The sequence below is a fragment of the Callithrix jacchus genome, chromosome 9 (assembly GCF_049354715.1).
Source record: "Callithrix jacchus isolate 240 chromosome 9, calJac240_pri, whole genome shotgun sequence".
NCBI lineage: Eukaryota > Metazoa > Chordata > Mammalia > Primates > Cebidae > Callithrix > Callithrix jacchus.
In genome coordinates, this window is record NC_133510.1 from 128,754,209 (window position 1) to 128,770,369 (window position 16,161).

The 16,161-nt window shown below is 40.5% G+C and overlaps 1 protein-coding gene across 4 annotated transcripts in view; it reads left to right on the forward strand.

The window, feature by feature from the left end:
• The window catches only part of TMEM132B (transmembrane protein 132B), a 520,042-nt gene that overhangs the window by 424,993 nt on the left and 78,888 nt on the right, over positions 1-16,161 (forward strand). The window lies entirely within an intron of this gene.

A 16,161-nucleotide genomic window follows, 5' to 3' on the forward strand; every position in this document is an offset into this window, starting at 1 on the left:
TCCCCTTTATCTTTTTGTGTTGTATCTATTTGGTTATTCTCTCTTTTCTTTTTTATTAATCTGGCTAGTGGTCTATTTTGTTGATCTTTTAAAAAAACCAGCTCTTGGATTTATTGATTTTTTGAAGGGTTTTTCGTGTCTCTATCTCCTTCAGTTCTACTCTGATGTTAGTTATTTCTTGCCTTCTGCTAGGTTTTGAGTTTTTTGATCTTGCTCCTCCAGCTCTTTCAATTTTCACATTAGGGTGTCAATTTTGGATCTCTCCACTCTTCTCATGTGGGCACTTATAGCTATGTATTTTCCTCTAGAGACTGCTTTAAATGTGTCCCAGAGATTCTGGTATGTTGTGTCTTCATTCTCGTTGGTTTTGAAGAACTTCTTTATTTCTGCCTTCATTTCGTTGTTTATCCAGTCAACATTCAAGAGCCAGTTTTTTCAGTTTCCATGAAGCTGTGCGGTTCTGAGTTAGTTTCTGAATTCTGAGTTCTAACTTGATTGCACTGTGGTCTGAGAAACTGTTTGTTATGATTCCAGTTGTTTTGCATTCGCTGAGGAGTGCTTTACTTCCAATTATGTGGTCAATTTTAGTGTAGGTGTGATGTGTACTGAGAAGAATGTATATTCTGTGGATTTGGGGTGGAGAGTTCTGTAAATGTCTATCAGGTTTGCTTGTTCCAGGTCTGAGTTCAAGTCCTGGATATCCTTGTTAATTTTCTGTCTCGTTGATCTGTCTAATTTTGACAATGGGGTATTAAAGTCTCCCACTATTATGTGTGGGAGTCTAAGTCTCTTTGTAAGTCATTAAGAACTTGCCTTATATATCTGGGTGCTCCTGTATTGGGTCCATATATATTTAGGATCGTTAGCTCTTCTTGTTGTATTGATCCTTTTACCATTATGTAATGTCCTTCTTTGTCTCTTTTGGTCTTTGTTGGCTTAAAGTCTATTTTATCAGAGATGAGAATTGCAACTCCTGCTTTTTCTTTGCTCTCCATTTGCTTGGTAAATCTTCCTCCATCCCTTTATTTTGAGCCTTTGTGTATCCTTGCATGTGAGATGGGTTTCCTGGATACAGCACACCATGGATTTTGGCTTTTTATTCAATTTGCCAGTCTGTGTCTTTTGATTGGTGCATTTAGCCCATTTACATTTAGGGTTAATATTGTTATGTGTGAATTTGATACTGCCATTTTGATGCTAGCTGACTGTTTTGCCCATTAGTTGATGCAGATTCTTCATTTTGTTGATGCTCTTTAGCATTTGGTATGTTTTTGGAATGGCTGGTACTGGTTGTTCCTTTCTGTGTGTAGTGCCTCTTTCAGGAGCTCTTGTAAAGCAGGCCTGGTGGTGACAAAATCTCTGAATACTTGCTTGTTCGCAAAGGATTTTATTTTTTCTTCACTTCTGAAGCTCAGTTTGGCTGGATATGAAATTCTGGGTTGAAAGTTCTTTTCTTTAAGGATGTTGAATATTGGCCCCCACTCTCTTCTGGCTTGTAGGGTTTCTGCCGAGAGATCTGCTGTGAGTCTGATGGGCTTCCCTTTGTGGGTGACCCAACCTTTCTCTCTGGCTGCCCTTAGCATTTTCTCCTTCATTTCAACCCTGGTGAATCTGACGATTATGTGCCTTGGGGTTGCTCTTCTTGCGGAATATCTTTGTGGTGTTCTCTGTATTTCCTGCATTTGAGTGTTGGCCTGTCTTGCTAGGTGGGGGAAATTTTCCTGGATAATATCCTGAAGAGTATTTTCCAGCTTGGATTCATTCTCTTCGTCCCCTTCTGGTACACCTAGCAAACATAGTTTAGGTCTCTTCACATAGTCCCACATTTCTTGGAGACTTTGTTCATTCCTTTTGCACTTTTTTCTCTAATCTTGGCTTCTCGTTTTATTTCATTGAGTTGATCTTCAACTTCTGATATCCTTTTTTCTGCTTGGTCAATTTGGCTGTTGAAACTTGTGCATACTTTACGAAGTTCTCGTGTTGTGTTTTTCAGCTTTTTCAATTCACTCATATTCCTCTGTAAGTTGTACATTCTTGTTATCATTTCCTCAAATCTTTTTTCAAGGTTCTCAGTTTTTTTGCATTGAATTAGAACATGTTCTTTTAGCTCACAGAAGTTTCTCATTATCCACCTTTTGAAGTCTCATTCTGTCATTTCATCACACTCATTCTCCATCCAGCTTTGCTCCCTTGCTGGTGAGGCATTGTGGTCCCTTGTAGGAGGTGAGGTGTTCTGGTTTCAGGTGTTTTTCTCTTTTTTGCACTGGTTCTTCCCATCTTTGTGGATTTATCCACCTGACGTCTGAGCAGTTGCTGATTTTCCGATTGGGTCTCTGAGTGGACGTCCAGATTGTTGATGATGAAGTATTTCTGTTTCTTAGTTTTTCTTCTAACAGTCTGGCCCCTCTGCTGTAGGACTGCTGAGGTCCACTCCAGGCCCTGCTTGCCTGGGGTACACCTGTAGCAGCTGCGGAACCATGAGGGTTGCTACCAGTTTCTTCTTCTGCTATCTTTGTCCCTGAATGTTGCCCGCCAAATGTCAGTCTGATCAGTCCTTTGTGAGGTGACTCTTTGGGTATACGGGGTCAGGGAGCTGCTTGAGGAGACTGTCTGTACTTTATAGTTGAGGAGACAATCTGTGCTTTATAGGAGCTCAAGTGCTGAGCTGTGAGCTCTGTTGTTCATTCAGGGCTAGGCAGGTACGTTTAAGTCTGCTGCAGCAGAACTCATAAAGCCCCCTTTTGTTTTCCCTCAGGTGCTCTGTCCTGGGGAGTTAGGGCTTTATTTATGAGTATCCGTTGCACTCTCCTGCCCAGCAAGAAGGCAGTCTAATCACTGCTTGCCTGTAGTGGCTATACTGAGCTGCCGTGGGCTCCGCCCTGCTGCCGCGTGTGATTCCCTGTAGTTCTGTTTATATGGGTGTGGTTAGAGCTGCCGTGGTGATGATGGCCCACCTCTGTAATGGCGGACTCTCTCTGATATGGCGGGTTGCCTTGCCAACAGCAGGCTGCATCAGCAATGGCAGTGTACCTCCATAGGAGTCGAGTGCCTTGGTAATGGCAGATGCCCCTCCCCCTCCAAGCTGCACTGTCCTGGATTCAGCTGTGCTTGCTGTGAAACTCTCAACCCCGAGCATTTCCAATTGCTGTTTTGTTTGTTTTTGTGGGGGTGGGACACGCTGAGCCTGATCACCTGGCTCCCTGCCTCAGAGCCCCCATTTTTTAAAGTTGAATGGTTGACTCTCTCCCGGGTGTTCCAGTTGCCTGCTGAAAGGGCGCCAGGATCTGTGTGATTTTCCATGCAGCTACCCACTGCGCCGGCTGGAACCACATTGCTGCCCAGGAGTCTCCTGGCCTGGCTTTCTGTTTAAGTCCCGTTTAATCAGATGAATGTGCTAATCTGCCTTCCGAAATCTCCAATTGCTGGTTTAACAGGGCAACCAAACCAGTGTATTTTGTATGGAGTGCCGCTGTGCTGCGGCCCCTGCCCAAACAGCCGTGCTGGCAGCCCGTGCAGCTCCTACACCTGGGAATCTCCTGGTCTGTGGGCAGTAAAGATCCATCTGGAAATGCGGCGTCCACTCACCATCTGCAGTTTCACTGGAAGCTGCAATCCTGAGTTGGTCCTACAGCGCCACCTTCTCTCTCTCCTCGAGCTGGGTCTGGGTTGCAGCAAGTCGCCTCTGCACCACGCGGGATGCTATCTCTGAGGCCCACAGGGAGAGAGCAGGCCGGCACCAGCCCCCTCGTCGACTCCGAGTGTGATCTGAGTGCCCTAAATACTACTTTTAATGTATCCCATAAGTTTTGACATGTTGTGTTTTCATTTTTACTTATCTCATAGTGTTTTCCGATTCTCTTGTGATTTCTTTTTCGAAACAATGGTTGTTTAAAAGAGGATTGTTTAGTTTCAAAATGTTTGTGGATATTCTGCATTTCCACCCTATCCTTTTCTAATTTCATTCTATTGATATCAGAGAATTTACTTTGTCTGATTTCAGTCCTTTCAAATTTGTTGAGACTTGTTTAATGGCCTGACCTGTGGTATGTCCTAGAGAATGCTCCATGTAAATGCAGTAACAATGTGTATTCTACTGTTTCTGGGTTCTGTTAAGTCTTATATCTTTATTGTATTGTTAAAGTCTTCTTTTTCCTTGTTGATCTTATGACTAGCTGTTAATTATTAAAAGTGGAATATTGAAGTCTCTAACTCTTATTGTTGAAAATTTAATTTCTTCCTTTAATCGTGTTTGTTTTGGCCTCATGTGTTTTGGGGCTCTGTTGTTCAGTGCATCTGTTTTATAATTGTTATATTTTCTTGTGGATTGACTCAATTTATACAACAATAGTCTTTGTCTCTGTTTTTGTCACAAAAATTGCGTCTTTCTGCAAGATGGGTATCCATGAACAAGCATCTATAATTATTCCTTTGTGCCATTCTCCTTTAAATAAGATAGAAGAAATGTAATGTCACAAACAAAAATATGTTTGTACTGCATTTTATATTTATCAATGTAGTTACATTTACTGGTACTCTCTATATCTTCATGTGTAATTGATTTACTGTCTGGTGTCCCTTCATTTGGGCCTAGAGGACTTCTTTTGGTATTTCTTGTAAGGTGAGTCTGTTAGTGAAGAACTCTCTCACTTTCTATTTCTCTTGGTATGTGATAATTGCTTCATTTTATTTTGAAAGACAGGTTTTCTGCATATAAAATTCTTGGTTGAGAGTCTTTTCTCTTTCACCACATTGAATGTGTCATCCTTTTTGTCTTTATAGTTTCTGACAATACAACAGGTCTTAGTTTTATTGATGATTGCTTGTATATAATGAGGTATTTTTGTCTTGATGTTTTCAATATTATATGTTTGTTTTCAGTATTTGACAGTTTGAGTATGATGTAACTAGGTGTGGATCTCTCTGAGTTTATTCTGTTTTGAGTTTGCTGAACTCTTGGATGTGCAGATTAACGTTTAAAATAAAATCTGGGACACATTTGCCATTAACTCTTCAAATAGTCATTCTTCCTTTTCCTCTGTCTCCTTTTTTTCTGGGATTGCAATTGTGCTTATGCTGGTATGCTTGTTAGCATTGCAGAAATCTCTGATGCTATATTTATATTATTTTTGTTTATTCTATTTTCTTTATACTCCTCACACTTTAATTTTAATTAACCTATCTTTGTGTTCACTGATTCCTTTTTCTGTCTGCTCAAATCTGCTGTTGAGCCCTATGATTGAATTTTCCATTTCAGTTATTGTACTTTTTCAACTTTAGAATTTCTAGTTGGTTATTTAAGAAAATACTTTATGGTGGAATACAAGATGGCTGAATAGGAACAGCTCCAGAGTGTAGTTCCCAGCAAGAACAATACAGAGGGTGAGAGCCCCCAACATTTCCAAACAAAATTTCACTTCCCACAGACCAGGAGATTTCTGGGCTGAAAAGCACCACGAATTTTCAGCATGGCAGTTTCAGCTGGTGCTGGGTTGACACACAGAAAGTCACACAAATCTGGGCAGCTGGTTCAACTGGCACCTGGAATGCTGGGGAGACAGAGCCACTCAGTCAACTGAAAGGGAAAGGGCAGAGGCAGGGAGCTGGGCGATCTGGCTTTGAGAGTACCACCACCACAAAACAAGCAATCTGAAACTCTCTGGATTGAGAGTTTTGCAGCAAGCGCAGCTGGACCCAGGATGGTCCAGCTCAGTGGGGGGGGAAATGCTACCACCACTATTGAGGCATTCTGCCACTACTGAGGCAGTTCACATAGCAGCTGGACAGAGCCTGTGGCAGCTCAGCAATGCCTCTGCTAGCAGACTGTGACTAGACTACTCTGTGCAGGGCAGGGCATCTATGAAAAAAGGCAGCAGCACATCAGGAACTTATAAATAAAGCTGACCTTCCTAGGACAGAGCACCTGGGAAAAGAGGCGGTTATGAGTTCCGCTGCCACAGACTTAAAACTACCTGCCCAGCATCTCTGCATAGAACAACGGAGCTCCCAGCACAGTACTTGAGCTCCTATAAGGGGCAGAGTGTCTCCTCAAGCAGCTCCTCAACCCTGGTATACCCAAAGAGACACCTCATAAAGAAGAGCTCAGGCTGAAATCTGGCAGGTACCCTTCTGGGATAAAGATAACATAAGAAGAAACTGGCAGAAACCCTTAATGTTCTGCAGGCCCTGTGGGTGATCCCCAGGCAAGCAGGGTCTGGAGTGGACCTCCAGCAGTCCTGCAGCAGAGGGGCCTATTAGAAGGAAAACTAAGAAACAGCAAGTAATAACGTCATCATCATCAAAAAAGGACATCTACTCAGAGACCCCATCCGAGAGTCACCAACTACAAAGACCACAGGTAGATAAAGCCACTAGGATGGGAATAAACCAGCACTAAAAGGATGAAAACACCAAAAATGAGAATGTCTCTCCTCCTCCAAAGGATCACAACTCCTCACCAGCTAGGGATCAAAGATGGATGGAGAATGAATCTGAGGAATTGACAGAAACAGGCTTTGGAAGGTGGGTAATAACAAACTTCTTAGAGCTAAAAGAACATGTGCTAACTCAATGCAAAGAAACTAAGAACCTAGAAAAAAGGTTAGATGAGATGCTAACTAGAATAAACACCTTAGAGAAGAATATAAACAACTTGATGGAGCTGAGGAACACAGCACAAGAAGCATACACAAGTTTCAATAGCTGAATTGACCAAGCAGAAGAAAGGATATCAGAAATTGAAGATAACTCAGTGAAATAAAATGGGAAGGCAAGAATAAAGACAAAAGAGTGAAAAGAAATGAACAAAGCCTCCAAGAAATATGGGATTATGTGAAAAGATCTAATCTACATTTTATAGGTGTGCCCAAATGTGATGGAGAGAATGAATCAAAGCTGGAAAACACTCTTCAGGATATTATCCAAGATAACTTCCCCAACCTAGCAAGCCAGGCCACCATTCAAGTCCAGGAAATACAGAGAACACCACAAAGATATTGCTCAAGAAGAGCAATGCCAAGACACATAATTGTCAGATTCACCAGCATTGAAATGAAGGAAAAAAATGCTAAGGGCAGCCAGAGAGAAAGGTTGGGTTACCTACAAAGGGAAGTCCATCAGACTCACAGTGGATCTCTTGGCAGAAACCCTACAAGCCAGAAGAGAGTAGGGGCCAATATTCAACATCCTTAAAGAAAAGAACGTTTAACCTAGAATTTCATATCCAGCCAAACTAAGCTTCATAAATGAAGGAGAAAGAAAATCCTTTATGGACAAGCAATTGCTGAGAGATTTCGTCACCACCAGGCCTGCCTTACAAGGGCTCCTGAAAGAAGTGCTAAACAAGGAAAGGAACAACCAGTACCAGCCACTCCAAAAATGTACCGAATGGTAAAGACCATCAACACAATGAAAAAAATGCGTCAACGAACTGGCAAAACATCCAACTAGCATCAAAATGGCAGGATCAAATTAACACATAACAATATTAACCTTAAATGTAAATGGGCTAAATGCCCCAATCAAAAGACACAGACTGGCAAATTGGATAAAAAGTCAAGAGCCATCAGTGTTCTATATTCAGGAAACCGATCTGATGTGCAAGGACACACATAGGCTCAAAATAAAGGAATGGAGGAAGATTTATCAAGCAAATGGAGAGAGAAAAAAAAAAGCAGGAGTTCCAATCCTAGTCTCTGATAAAATGGACTTTAAACCAACAAAGATCAAAAGAGACAAAGAAAGGCATTACATAATGGTAAAAGGATCAATGCATCAAGAAGAGCTAACGATCCTAAATATATATGCACCCAATACAGGAGCACCCAGGTACATAGAGCAAGTTTTTAACGCCCTACAAAGAGACTTAGACTCCCACACAATAATAGTGGGAGACTTTAACACTTCACTGTCAATATTACAGAGATCAATGAGACAGAAAATAAAGAATATCCAGAATTTGAACTCGGATCTGGACCAAGGGGACCTAGACATCTACAGAAATCTCCACCCCAAATCCACAGAATATACATTCTTCTCAGTACCACATTGCACCTACTCTAAAACTGACCACATAATTGGAAGTCAGTCACTCCTCAGAAAATGCAAAAGAATGGAAATCATAACAAACAGTCTCTCAGATCACAGGTCAATACAATTAGAACTCAGAATTAAGAATTAACTCAGAACCACACAGCTTCATGGAAACTGAACAACTGGCTCCTGAATGTCGACTGGATAAACAATGAAATGAATCTAGAAATAAAGATGTTCTTTGAAACCAACGAGAACGAAGACACAATGTACCAGAATCTCTGGGACACATTTAATGCAGTGTCTAGCAGTAAATTTGTATCAGCAAATGCTGACATGAGAAGCAAGGAAAGATCTAAAATTGACACCCTATCATGAAAATTGAAAGAGCTAGAAGAGCAAGATCAAAAAAACTGAAAAACTAGCAGAAGACAAGAAATAACTAAGATCAGAGCAGAACTGAAGGAGATAGAGACACATAAAAACCATCAAAATATCAATAAACTTTTTTGGTTTTTTGAAAAGATCAAGAAAATAGACAGACCACTAGCCAGATTAATAAAAAAGAAAAGGGAGAAGAATCAAATAGATGCAATAAAAAACAATAAAGGGGATATCACCACTGATTCCACAGAAATACAAACTATAATCAGAGGTTACTACAAATGACTTTATGTACATAAAACAGTAAACCTGGAAGAAATGGATAAATTCCTGGACATTTGCACCCTCCCAAGCCTAAACCAGGAAGAAGTTGAAACCTTGAATAGACCAATAAGGGCTGAAGTTGAGACAACAATTAATAGCCTACCAACAAAAAAAAGTCCAGGTACAGACAGGTTCACAGCTGAATTCTACCGGATGTACAAAGAGGAGCTGGTACCATTTCTTCTGAAACTATTCCAAACAATCCAAAAAGAGGGAATCCTTCTCAAATCAACATCATCCTGATGCCAAAACCTAGCAGAGACTCGACAAAAAAAAACTTCAGGCTAATATCCATGATGAACATAGATGCAAAAATCTTCAATAAAATACTGGCAAACTGATTGCAAGAGCACATGAAAAAGCTTGATCCATCACGATCAAGTAGGCTTCATTGCAGGGATGCAAGGCTGGTTCAACATATGCAAGTCTGTAAATGTAATCCACCACATAAACAGAACCAAAGACATAAACCACATGATTATCTCAATAGATGCAGAGAAGGCCTTTGACAAAATTCAGCAGCCTTTTATGCTAAAAACTCTCAATAAACTAGGTATCGAAGGAACATATCTCAAAACAACAAAAGCTATTTACAGCAAACCTACAGCCAATATCATACTGAATGGGCAAAAACTGGAAGCATTCCCTTTGAAATCCGGCACTAGACAAGGATGCCCCCTCTCACCACTCCTATTCGGTATAGTATTGAAAGTTCTAGCCAGAGCGATTAGGCAAGGAATAAAAAAGAGTATTCAATTAGGAAAGGAGGAAGTCAAATTGCCTCTGTTTGCAGATGACATGATTGTATATTTAGAAGACCCCATCTTCTCAGGCCCAAATTTCCTGAAACTGATAAGCAACTTCAGCAGAGTCTCAGGATACAAAATCAGTGTGCAGAAATCACAAGCATTTCTATACACCAATAACAGACTAACAGAGAGCCAAATCATGAGCAAACTCCCATTCACAATTGCTACAAAGAGAATAAAATACCTAGGAATACAACTAACAAAGGATGTAAAGGACCTATTCAAGGAGAACTACAAACAACTGCTCAAGGAAAGAAGAGAGGACACAAACAGATGGAGAAACATTCCATGCTCATGGTTAGGAAGAATCAATATTGTGAAAATGGCCATTCTGCCCAAAGTAATTTATAGATTCAGCACTATCCCCATCAAGCTACTAATGATCTTCTTCACAGAACTGGAAAAAACCACCTTGAACTTCATGTGGAACCAAAAGAGAGCCCACATAGCCAAGACAATCCTAAGCAAAAAGAACAAAGCCAGAGGCATCACACTACCGGATTTCAAACTATACTACAAGGCTACAGTAATCAAAACAGCATGGTACTGGTACCAAAACAGAGATATAGACCAATGGAACAGAAATGAGGCCCTAGAGGCAATGCCACACATCTACGACCATCTGATCTTTGACAAACCTGACAAAAACGAGCAATGGGGAAAGGATTCCCTGTTTAATAAATGGTGTTGGGAAAACTGGCTAACAGTGTGCAGAAAGCAGGAACTGGACCCATTCCTGACACCTTACACTAAAACTAACTCCAGATGGATTAAAGATCTAAACATAAGACCTAACACCATAAAAACCCTAGAAGAAAACCTAGGCAGTACGATTCAGGACATAGGCATAGGCAAGAACTTCATGACTTAAAACACCAAAAGCATTGGCAACAAAAGCCAAAATAGACAAATGGGACCTAATTAAACTCCACAGCTTCTGCACAGCAAAAGAAACAATCATTAGAGTGAACCTGTAACCAACAGAATGGGAAAAAATTTTTGCAATCTACCCATCTGACAAAGAGCTAATATCCAGAATCTACAAAGAACTAAAACAGACACAAGAAAAAAGCAAACAAACCCATCCAAAAGTGGGCAAAGGATATGAACAGACACTTTTCAAAAGAAGACATCTCTGGCCAGGCGCGGTGGCTCAAGCCTGTAATCCCAGCACTTTGGGAGGCCAAGGCAGGTGGATCACGAGGTCAAGATATTGAGACCATCCTGGTCAACATGGTGAAACCCCATCTCTACTAAAGATACAAAAAAAAAAAAAAAAAAAAAAAAGAAGACATCTATGAGGCCAACAAACATAGGAAAAAATGCTCATCATCACTGGTCATTAGAGAGATGCAAATCAAAACCACATTGAGATACCATCTCACGCCAGTTAGAATGACGATCATTAAAAAATCTGGAGACAGATGCTGGAGAGGATGTGGAGAAATAGGAACACTTTTATACTGCTGATGGGAGTGTAAACTAGTTCAACCATTGTGGAAGACAGTGTGGTGATTCCTCAAGGAACTAGAAACAGAAATTCCATTTGACCCAGCAATCCCATTACTGGGTATATACCCAAAGGATTATAAATCATTCTATTATAAAGACACATGCACACGAATGTTCATAGCAGCACTGTTTACAATAGCAAAGACCTGGAACCAACCCAAATGCCCATTGACAATAGACTGGACAAGGAAAATGTGGCACATATACACCATGGAATATTATGCAGCCATAAAAAGTGATTACTTCGTGTCCTTTGTAGGGACATGGATGAATCTGGAAACCATTGTTCTCAGCAAACTGACACAAGAACAGAAAATCAGACACCACATGATCTCCCTTATAGGCAGGTGATGAACAATGAGTACACATGGACACAGGGAGGGGAGCACTACACACTGGGGTCTGTTTGGGGGGGAAGGGAGGGACAGTGGAGGGGTGCGGAGGTCCGGGAGGGATAACATGGGGGGAAATGCCAGATATAGGGAATGGAGGAAGCAAACCACATTGCCATGTGTGTACCTATGCAACAATCCTGCATGATCTGCACACGTACCCCAGAACCTAAAGTACAATTAAAAAAAAGAGAATTATATCTGTTGATATTATCTTTTTGGTGAGACAGCTTTCTCATACTTTTTTTTTTTTGTTTCTGAGATGGAGTCTCCCTCTATTGCCTGGGCTAGAGTGCAGTGGCACAATCTCAGCTCACTGCAACTTCTGCCTCCTGGGTTCAAGCAATTCTCCTGCTTCAGCCTCCCGAGTAGCTAGGATTGCAGGCATGTGCCACCGTGTCAGGCTAATTTTGTTTTTTAAGTAAAGATGGGGTTACACCATGTTGGCCAGGCTGGTCTCGAAATCCTGACCTCCTGATCTGCCCACCTCAGCCTCCCAAAGTGCTGGGAATACAGGTGTGAGCCATTGCACCCAGCCTCTAATACTTTCTTTTAGTACTTTAGATGTGATTTTCTTTATTTCTTTGAATATATTCAAAATATCTAATTAAAAATAATTATCATCTATGTCCTAGAGAATGTTCCATGTAAATGCAGTAACAATGTGTATTCTGCTGTTGCTGAGTACTGTGTTCTATAGATGTTCGTTAGGTCTTATTTCTTTATAATATTGTTAAAGTCTTCCTTTTCCTTATTGATCTTATGACTAGTTGTTCCATTAATTACCAAAAGTAGAATATTGAAGTCTCCGTCTCTTATTGTTGAATTTTTAATTTCTTCCTCCAATTGTATTTGTTTTGGCCTCATGTGTTTTGGGGCTCTGTTTTTAGATGTATCTGTTTTATAATTGTTGTATTTTCATGTGGATTGACTCATTTTATACAACATTCATCTTTGTGTCTGTTTTTGTCATTAAATTACATCTTTCTGCAAGCTGTGTGTCATGAGCAAACATCTATAATTATCGTCTAGTAGGTCCAACACCTTGGCTTTCTCATGGACAGTTTGCTTTGTTTGCTTTTTGTCCTGTGTATGGACCATATTTTTTTGCTTTTGTTTTTGCATGTCTCATAAGTTTTTGTTCAAAGCTGGATGCTTAAAATGATATAATGTGGCAAGTCTCGGAATCAGATACTCCTTCCCTCCCCGAAGTTTGTTTTTGTTGTTTGTTGTAATAGTTGTTGATTGCCTAGTGACTTTTGCAAACCAATTCTGTAGAGTCTGTAAAGTCTCTGTTTGATTAGCTTGGTGGTCAGCCAATGACTAGGCAGAGATTTCTTTAAATACCTGGCACCAGCCTTAGCTTTCACTTCCTGCTTTCACAGAGCCTCAAAATCAACTAGAGGTGAGAGCTTAGGTCTATTCTCTGGTCTTTCCGGTGTATGAGCACAGCTCTAGGCATGCACACAGCCCTAAGTATGATTATGATCTTGTAGATTCCCAGGAATATGCCATAGCCTTTCAAAGACTGTACAGACATCTCAGTCTTCATCTTTTCCTTTGAAGCTTTCTGATTAAACTGTTATCCACTGCCTCAGGCAGCTAAAAGTCAAACAATTTCCTGGCAAGTATCTCTAGGGAAAGAGCTTTTTATGCTGGGTGAACCGAGAGTGAAGCCAAATACTGGCAGCCTTGCAAGTGGGGTTTTTCTGGGAACTATTAGACAAGTCAATAAGTGACAATTATTTGGGAATGAGATTTTGAAAGAGCTCCAGCCCTGATCTGCCCTCTCCATTGGCTTCTAGACTGCTGGTTTTTACTGTCATTGTAGGCTGTTATTTTTCCAAAGCACTACAGCACTAGAAAGTAAGAAGTTTAAGCAGGTCAAGTTAAAATGCCTCAAAGTTCTCTGTTTTTACTGAGAATCAGCCATTTTTTTCTTGAATAAATGTTCTCCTGGTTGCCTACTAACCTTTGGTTTATTTCCAGAGTTATGAAAAAGTTATCTTGACATTGTTTGACAGTTTCCTTATTGCTTTTATGGAGAAGAGAATTTTCTGATGTTTCGACGTCACCCTAGCATGCAACGTTAATGGAAGCACATAGTCATGAAGGGCTATAAATATTCTTAAGGGCATAAAACCAACAACTGACACTACTCATAAGAGTAGAATAAAATACTTGTTTTTTGATAGGTTAGGAATTTTTAGCATCTCTGGGATCAGGGGACGATTGCAGTGTAACATTTACTATGGTAAATTGCTTTCTCATTGTGCTAGGTAGGTAGGAATTGCCTTCAGGAGTTTTGAGAGGCTGTTGATGGACACAAAATAAAAAAGGCACAAAATCTCAGCTACCCAGGAAAAATCTGAAGGAGGAAACATGGTGGCAAAGTTACGTGCAATACAATCATAAGTTCTCATCAGTTACGATTTATTATTATAAAAAATAAAGTCACCTTTCTTGAAACTCAGTTTGGGAAATAATATTGTAATATCTTCTTTGAAGACTGTGAGCTTCTATAAGGTGGAGATTGATGTTTAGCCTTTTCCCTTTCCCTAGTGTCTAGCATGCTATCTGTCTTCATGTGTCAAGAATTTTAGTTGCAACTGACAAAAAAACCCAACTCAAACTAACTTCAGTAAAGCCCTTAATTTGGTATACCTAAATTTCCAAAGATGCCAGACTTCAGGTGTAGTTGGATTCAGGAACCTAGAAATCTTCCCTGGGAATATTTCCAGCTCCTACTCTTGCCTGACTTTTTTACTCTGGGCTTCACTTGAATCTGTCTTTGTGGGCAAAGGGCTGAAATACCTACCTTGACTGTATTTTGGTCATGTGCCCTTCTGTGAAGTCTGATTGGGTGTTCTGGGGTCATTGGCACCCAGGCCACATTCACCTATGGCAGGAGTTAGGTAATACAGAGAGAGAGAGAAAAAAAAATTGTTATTAAAGAGGAAGGAAGGAGGGATGCTCATCAGACAGCATATCTGCCTGCCCACCACACACACAAAATGCCAGTATTGATTGTTTTCAACTGAATGATTGAGTTGAACTTAGCAGTTTGTTCTGGGACTAAGATACAATCTCCATTCCTTGTATTCATGTGATTAGTCCCACTTCCATATCATTACCCCACCTAGGTGAGTTCTCATCTCAACTTCCACAGTGCTTCCAGTCCTGTGTGCTTCATATAAATATATGTAAGTGTGCACAGAATTGAGCTCCCTCGTGAGAGGGCAGTACTCAGGCACATGGACTATAATTCTGTTCTTTTGGATTTATCTCTTTAGAATTTACCTCTTTAGAATTTCATCCAGAAGAGAGGACAGATGTAAAAAACAAACAAACTTAATTTTTCACATTTCTTAGATTGGGTTGTTATTGTTTTTAAATATTCATTACAAAGTTGATGTTTTCTGCTAAAAAGTAGCTATCATTTGCAAGTTTAATATCACTGAAAAATAAATCATCTATAAAATGGAAATAATATCTGGAACTATCTTGTTGATAAACTTGAATGAGAAATTAATGACACATAAAGGACATAGAACATTGCCTGTTCTATACGTAATAGCTAAGTTTGAGCAATTATTATTACTATTATTAAAGGTTGACTCCATCTCTTAGTCTATGCAGACTTCACAATCAGGTTTGGGATGGAGAGTGAGGGGCTGAATGTAGAACCCACTTAGTGCCTGAGCTGAGGTTAGGAACTACAAGTGCGAGAGCAGTACTGAATAATGATCTCATTGGTACAGTCTGGGAGACACTGTAATAATTATCTGGTTGGTTCATTCTAGTGGAGCCAATTGTGGAATGCTTGGGGAACCCCCATTGCCTGGCTGTGTTGGCAGGTGTCTACCATCTTTTCTGGTTGACTCTCTCTCTTCAGGCAAGTGCGAAGTAGCATCCCCCACACAGTCCCCTTGTGAATCTATCGGTGGCTCTTTAATTCGTTCATGGAACAAATACTGTAGAGCACTTACTGTAGCAGCTGGATTTATTGAGTGCTTTTGCTCAGTATGTACCAGTTCTCTTCTAGGCTTTGTGCATTAATTGATTAAGGACCTTTTCATAAGGTCCCAACATAGGAGCTGTTTTTATTATCCCCATTTTCCAGATCAGGGAACCAGACACAGGGGAAGTGCCCTGTGGTAGATGCTGTTGATGGGACGTAAACAGATTCAACTGTGGTGAGGGACAGAAAGGACAGGAAAGAGAGTAAAAGGTGACAAGGTCAGATCATTCCATGTCGGTCAGTTTGGATTTTATCTTAAGAATAGCAGGACACTTTCAAAGAGTTTTAATCTAGGAGAGAAATGATCTGCATTATGTTGAAACAAAAAGATAATCTTTGTTATAAATAGAAGGGACACAGGGAAAACAGTTGGGGAGGGCATCGTAGTTGTCCAGTTGAGAGAAGATGGCTTGAGTGGGGAAGCTGGTAGTGGGGATGGCAAATATTTGACAGATCAAGATAAATTAGAACCTATAGAACTCTGAGTGGATTGATCAGAGGAAGTGAGAAACACGTATGTCAGCATTTAGAAATACCTGGGTTTGGAGATCTCTGGGGGTTCTGGAGGTGCTGGGGTGGTGGGTGTGGCCATCAGCTCGGGTGTGCAGAGGCTTGTGATGTTCAACGAGTGCTCTTCTGCTGTTTCTGCTGTTGTCTTTCCAAATTTAAAATCATGAGGAAGTCTCTTTTC